The sequence below is a fragment of the Anopheles coluzzii genome (assembly GCF_943734685.1).
Source record: "Anopheles coluzzii chromosome X unlocalized genomic scaffold, AcolN3 X_unloc_108, whole genome shotgun sequence".
Lineage (NCBI taxonomy): Eukaryota > Metazoa > Arthropoda > Insecta > Diptera > Culicidae > Anopheles > Anopheles coluzzii.
Window position 1 is genome coordinate 17,501 of NW_026054429.1, and position 7,700 is coordinate 25,200.

Sequence of the window (7,700 nt, forward strand, 5' to 3'; positions counted from 1 at the left end):
TTGTCCTCTTCGAGCGACGGGCCTCTAAGCGGGGTTGTATGCCGGTACGACACATCGACTGGTACATTGCACGCACTAACGATCGCTCTGCACTGCATGGAACTCATTCGTAACCACCGTGACGGGAGACTTTGCTAGTACGCACGATACTCTGCGCATGTGTACATGTTTTACAACCCAGCCAACTTGAGCACCTAGGGGAAGTTGTGATGCCATCTGAACACCCACCGACTGATGCATTGAACGGCTAAAGTTGACCTTCAATCCGAACTGGCACTCTGCGGCGTGGAGGCAGTTGCGCGACCACTCCTATCCCAAACCAACAAAGCAAGGTGTATCCTACGTGCTCGGTACAAGCACACCACGACGGGACACATTGAACGGTTCAGCGATCTCTCTGCACTAGTGGAAGAACTCCAACGTGATACGGGAGACTTTGCTACAGCGGCTTCTCTGCACTTCTGGGCTACCACCTTGTGACGGGAGACATTGCTAGCGGTCACTCTGCACTAGTGATGGTACACCACCGTGATACGGGAGACATTGCTAACGGCCACTCTGCACAGGTGCCAATACCACCTTGTGACGGGAAACATTGCTAGGAACCGATCGGCATCTCTGCGCGATTACTTGACGCACACCCAACTAAGTCAACTGTTGGACTTTTTCGTAATCACGGCGGGACACATTGAACGAGCTCTAACGGATCTCTGCACGCATGGAACATGGTGGCGGGAATCATTGCTAGAACCGAACGGCGCCTCTGCGCGATGTACAAACAAGCTCAACAGGAACCTCGTATCGGCTGCCGAGCCGGAGCTCGAACAACTTGGACTTTCACCTCTAATTTATATCAACTCACCACTCCCCGAGGGATCCGCAGAATTGCTTCTGGGTCCCGTATCGTTATTTGCGATTCGTGTTTGCATTACACTACATTGAACTATTCCAACTTGTTTATCCGCATGGCGAACATTTGCTGCATTGAACATTAAAGTTCCACTTCGCTCTCCCCTACGTGGGTCTGAGCTTCACTCTCAGGGAAAAAATATGCCACATTGGTTAGGGAAACCCGGTTTCATCACGCTATGTGCCCTGCACCACCAGCTTAGCGTGAATGCTTCGAGTTTCCCTAAGAAGTTCGATTGGTCTTGCAGAGTTTAAAGACAACGAAGCTTAGTTTCAAGCAATGATTTAATATACGCGTATTAAAAACCCTTAACTGTTACAACTTTTATGCTTGAAACCATCGCAACGAAGTCTTTGGGTCCGTAGACCCGTGATGTACTGCTCCAGGAAACGTTTTGAAAGAGTGGAAACTCAAAATCATAGGTTAAGATCATCGGCAGAACCCACCAGACACCACTTTTGCTTCATAAGTTCGGCCTATAGTCATATGACGATTTTCATCGGGGAGGGGACGTATGACCCAAACGGGGGCTTATATGACCCACGGACACTGCAAACCATGCTCCTACGACTAAATAGAGGTTAAAACTACGATTTGGTGAAATCTTCATTTTTGACCTCGGAGCAAGGTACCTTCCCTATAGTAGGCAATGAGTAAATGATCATAATCCCAGGAGGGCAAAAAATGGGAACCCGAGAGGAAAGCGCTGTTGGCGCGCCTAAGCTAGTGGCCCGTAGAGTAAAAAGGGTACCCCCAACAAAGTTGTCGTTTCACGTTCTGGTTTCACTTTTCATCATCTAGGGTGCGTTCCTGACACGTTTTGAGGGGTTTTAGCAAAAAAAAATTTTTCGACTACTCGAGCTCTCTGGCCCGTTCGGTGCACATTTTTGAAAAAAGCTAGGGAGCTGCCCCTAGGTTCGGGGTGTCACAAAATGTTGAAAAGTGGTCGAAAAACCACTATCCAGAATCGGATGTAGAATCGTTAGACGAACTTAAAATTGTTCTACGACACCCATCTGCGACGTTTAGTATTCGAGATATGGCCCGTCCTAGGTCTGACCGAGCAATTTTTGTTCCGCGCACTTTGTGCACCGTACACTTTGATGTTTGTATGAAAAAGTACCCTACCTAGGGACGCGTAGAGCAAATTTGTACCCCCGGGCATGTTGTCGATTGACGTTCTGGTTGCACTTTTCATCATCTAGGGTGCGTTCCTGACACGTTTTAAGGGGTTTTAGCAAAAAAAAAATTTTCGACTACTCGAGCTCTCTGGCCCGTTCGGTGCACATTTTTGAAAAAAGCTAGGGAGCTGCCCCTAGGTTCGGGGTGTCACAAAATGTTGAAAAGTGGTCGAAAAACCACTATCCAGAATCGGATGTAGAATCGTTAGACGAACTTAAAATTGTTCTACGACACCCATCTGCGACGTTTAGTATTCGAGATATGGCCCGTCCTAGGTCTGACCGAGCAATTTTTGTTCCGCGCACTGTGTGCACCGTACACTTTGATGTTTGTATGAAAAAGTACCCTACCTAGGGACGCGTAGAGCAAATTTGTACCCCCGGGAATGTTGTCGATTGACATTCTGGTTGCACTTTTCATCATCTAGGGTGCGTTCCTGACACGTTTTTAGGGGTTTTAGCAAAAAAAAATTTTTCGACTACTCGAGCTCTCTGGCCCGTTCGGTGCACATTTTTGAAAAAAGCTAGGGAGCTGCCCCTAGGTTCGGGGTGTCACAAAATGTTGAAAAGTGGTCGAAAAACCACTATCCAGAATCGGATGTAGAATCGTTAGACGAACTTAAAATTGTTCTACGACACCCATCTGCGACGTTTAGTATTCGAGATATGGCCCGTCCTAGGTCTGACCGAGCAATTTTTGTTCCGCGCACTTTGTGCACCGTACACTTTGATGTTTGTATGAAAAAGTACCCTACCTAGGGACGCGTAGAGCAAATTTGTACCCCCGGGCATGTTGTCGATTGACGTTCTGGTTGCACTTTTCATCATCTAGGGTGCGTTCCTGACACGTTTTGAGGGGTTTTAGCAAAAAAAAAATTTTCGACTACTCGAGCTCTCTGGCCCGTTCGGTGCACATTTTTGAAAAAAGCTAGGGAGCTGCCCCTAGGTTCGGGGTGTCACAAAATGTTGAAAAGTGGTCGAAAAACCACTATCCAGAATCGGATGTAGAATCGTTAGACGAACTTAAAATTGTTCTACGACACCCATCTGCGACGTTTAGTATTCGAGATATGGCCCGTCCTAGGTCTGACCGAGCAATTTTTGTTCCGCGCACTGTGTGCACCGTACACTTTGATGTTTGTATGAAAAAGTACCCTACCTAGGGACGCGTAGAGCAAATTTGTACCCCCGGGAATGTTGTCGATTGACATTCTGGTTGCACTTTTCATCATCTAGGGTGCGTTCCTGACACGTTTTGAGGGGTTTTAGCAAAAAAAAATTTTCGACTACTCGAGCTCTCTGGCCCGTTCGGTGCACATTTTTGAAAAAAGCTAGGGAGCTGCCCCTAGGTTCGGGGTGTCACAAAATGTTGAAAAGTGGTCGAAAAACCACTATCCAGAATCGGATGTAGAATCGTTAGACGAACTTAAAATTGTTCTACGACACCCATCTGCGACGTTTAGTATTCGAGATATGGCCCGTCCTAGGTCTGACCGAGCAATTTTTGTTCCGCGCACTTTGTGCACCGTACACTTTGATGTTTGTATGAAAAAGTACCCTACCTAGGGACGCGTAGAGCAAATTTGTACCCCCGGGCATGTTGTCGATTGACGTTCTGGTTGCACTTTTCATCATCTAGGGTGCGTTCCTGACACGTTTTGAGGGGTTTTAGCAAAAAAAAAATTTTCGACTACTCGAGCTCTCTGGCCCGTTCGGTGCACATTTTTGAAAAAAGCTAGGGAGCTGCCCCTAGGTTCGGGGTGTCACAAAATGTTGAAAAGTGGTCGAAAAACCACTATCCAGAATCGGATGTAGAATCGTTAGACGAACTTAAAATTGTTCTACGACACCCATCTGCGACGTTTAGTATTCGAGATATGGCCCGTCCTAGGTCTGACCGAGCAATTTTTGTTCCGCGCACTGTGTGCACCGTACACTTTGATGTTTGTATGAAAAAGTACCCTACCTAGGGACGCGTAGAGCAAATTTGTACCCCCGGGCATGTTGTCGATTGACATTCTGGTTGCACTTTTCATCATCTAGGGTGCGTTCCTGACACGTTTTGAGGGGTTTTAGCAAAAAAAAAAAATTTTCGACTACTCGAGCTCTCTGGCCCGTTCGGTGCACATTTTTGAAAAAAGCTAGGGAGCTGCCCCTAGGTTCGGGGTGTCACAAAATGTTGAAAAGTGGTCGAAAAACCACTATCCAGAATCGGATGTAGAATCGTTAGACGAACTTAAAATTGTTCTACGACACCCATCTGCGACGTTTAGTATTCGAGATATGGCCCGTCCTAGGTCTGACCGAGCAATTTTTGTTCCGCGCACTGTGTGCACCGTACACTTTGATGTTTGTATGAAAAAGTACCCTACCTAGGGACGCGTAGAGCAAATTTGTACCCCCGGGAATGTTGTCGATTGACATTCTGGTTGCACTTTTCATCATCTAGGGTGCGTTCCTGACACGTTTTTAGGGGTTTTAGCAAAAAAAAATTTTTCGACTACTCGAGCTCTCTGGCCCGTTCGGTGCACATTTTTGAAAAAAGCTAGGGAGCTGCCCCTAGGTTCGGGGTGTCACAAAATGTTGAAAAGTGGTCGAAAAACCACTATCCAGAATCGGATGTAGAATCGTTAGACGAACTTAAAATTGTTCTACGACACCCATCTGCGACGTTTAGTATTCGAGATATGGCCCGTCCTAGGTCTGACCGAGCAATTTTTGTTCCGCGCACTTTGTGCACCGTACACTTTGATGTTTGTATGAAAAAGTACCCTACCTAGGGACGCGTAGAGCAAATTTGTACCCCCGGGCATGTTGTCGATTGACGTTCTGGTTGCACTTTTCATCATCTAGGGTGCGTTCCTGACACGTTTTGAGGGGTTTTAGCAAAAAAAAAATTTTCGACTACTCGAGCTCTCTGGCCCGTTCGGTGCACATTTTTGAAAAAAGCTAGGGAGCTGCCCCTAGGTTCGGGGTGTCACAAAATGTTGAAAAGTGGTCGAAAAACCACTATCCAGAATCGGATGTAGAATCGTTAGACGAACTTAAAATTGTTCTACGACACCCATCTGCGACGTTTAGTATTCGAGATATGGCCCGTCCTAGGTCTGACCGAGCAATTTTTGTTCCGCGCACTGTGTGCACCGTACACTTTGATGTTTGTATGAAAAAGTACCCTACCTAGGGACGCGTAGAGCAAATTTGTACCCCCGGGCATGTTGTCGATTGACATTCTGGTTGCACTTTTCATCATCTAGGGTGCGTTCCTGACACGTTTTGAGGGGTTTTAGCAAAAAAAAAAATTTTCGACTACTCGAGCTCTCTGGCCCGTTCGGTGCACATTTTTGAAAAAAGCTAGGGAGCTGCCCCTAGGTTCGGGGTGTCACAAAATGTTGAAAAGTGGTCGAAAAACCACTATCCAGAATCGGATGTAGAATCGTTAGACGAACTTAAAATTGTTCTACGACACCCATCTGCGACGTTTAGTATTCGAGATATAGCACTTTGTAGGTCTGACCGAGCAATTTTGTACTGAAATGTATGGTGAACATGTAATTCATTAAATAACATTGACTTGCATCGTGCCCTACTTCATCGGCACAGCTGTTATTGACTATCTTTAGTGGAAATGGATTGAGTTTGACCATTTTAAGCCCATTTCCTATGCCGTGCACCAACATTGTGTACCGATCAGGGAAAGTACGCTACGTACGCGTTCATGGATGTCGATGTTGGTACAAGTTGCCTTTCGGGATAGCCGTGCACCAAAACTGTGTACCGATCAGGGAAAGTACAAGACGGAGGGTGCAGCTCGAGCGTACGCGTTCATAGATGTCGATGTTGGTACACTTGCACCAAAATTGTGTACCAATCAGGGAAAGTACAACACGGAGGGCGCAGCCCGGGCGTACGCAATCATGGATGTCCATGTTGATACAATCTACGTGTACGTACCTAGTTTTTGTAGGAAAAGTTGCAATTAAGTGCTTGCATGCTTAAAATGCTCATCTCAACCGGTCACCTTTTGGCCTGCCCTTTTATAACAGAAACCTAGAAAGATACTCGAGATTTTTGTGTTTTTCCATTCGCCCGGGACGACGAAATGAGCTATGTGCACATCGTGCAGAAAATTGTCTTCGCCACGCATGTTTTTGTCCATCCACTCATATAATCACCCGCATTTGTGTTCAACACGGACGGCGCAGCCCGAGCGAACGCGTTAATGTTTATGTTTGTACACACTGCTTGTACGATTCTAGGATTTGGTAATTGCGTCACAGTGCCCGACCGTCGCGGACACCATTCTTGGACAGAAGTCCTAGTACGTAGAGTACTTTCCCTAGGTATGTGCTCGTTCGTGACTATCGTTGCGTGCTTACGGACACGCTTGGGTATGTTTACCATACAAGGTTTACTAGGGAAACCTGGGAAGGACGCTTGCCCTCCCGTCGCGGACACCATTCTTGGAAAGAAGTCCTAGTACGTAGCGTTCCTTATTTTACTTGATCAGTTTGTAATGCATTCGCTTTGTTCCATCGACTTCTGCTACTGCTCACTAAGGGGTGTTCGTTTGCGATGTGTACGATAAGCAACTGTCTATCGTAACCAGCAGTTAATCAACACTTTTTACCCAAGTCATAGCAACATAGAGTACTTTTCCTAATCGGTACACAATTTTGGTGCACCTCTAACCTCGCCGGCACTTTATCGTTACGTTTTGTGCACAACCTAGGGACGTGGTGTAAGTTTCATGATTTTTATGTTTGATTTGGTTTATTATGATTGAAAAATACGCTACGTCCCAGAAATTGGAGCTCGACTACTTCCTCCATGTGGCGAAAAAAGTTACTGGGCAACGCCTAGCTTATGCCCCATTTGTACTTCAATTTTCATTATCAGGTTTGAAAAATACGCTAAGTCCCAGAAATCTGAACTCGAATACTTTTGCCACGTGGCGCCAAAAGCTACTGAGAAACGCCTAGCCTTTTACCCATTTATAATTTAGTTTTCGTTATAAGTTTTGAACAATACGCAAAGTTCCAAGAATCTGAACTCGAGTACTTTTTACATGTGCCGCCAAAAGCTACTGAGCAACGCCTAGGTTGATACATTTTTGGTACATGGAGTGTATGCATGCAGGCGTACTGCCGTGCTAGACCGGAAAATCGATCTTGCTACTAGAACGTAAAGTAATTCCCCTAGATAGGTGCTTTTGCATGCCTCTGATCGACGACCATGCAACGTGCGACACGCGTAGCTAGGCTTCCCCAAACAAATTTCCTAGAATAGCACCAAATTGCACACTGTCAGGGGTATATTTTGGTACCGTGTACCGTGCATGGTACAAGTATCAGTAGCTCGTGCAATTTATTTTGCATCGTGTTGCGGTTGCTGGTGCGTCGGGATAGGAGTGTTTCGAGACTTTCGCCAAGCGTTGGTGCCATTTGGTGGATAATTAATGTTCTAGCCACAATAAACGTGCCACATAATGCCAATAAGGAAAAAGCCGATTTCTAGGAACTTCCAGTCAGAATGTTTGCCATCAGCGCTTTCCTGTCGAGTTCAGGATCTGGGACTTAGCGTTTTTTTTCCACGATCCAATCCAACGA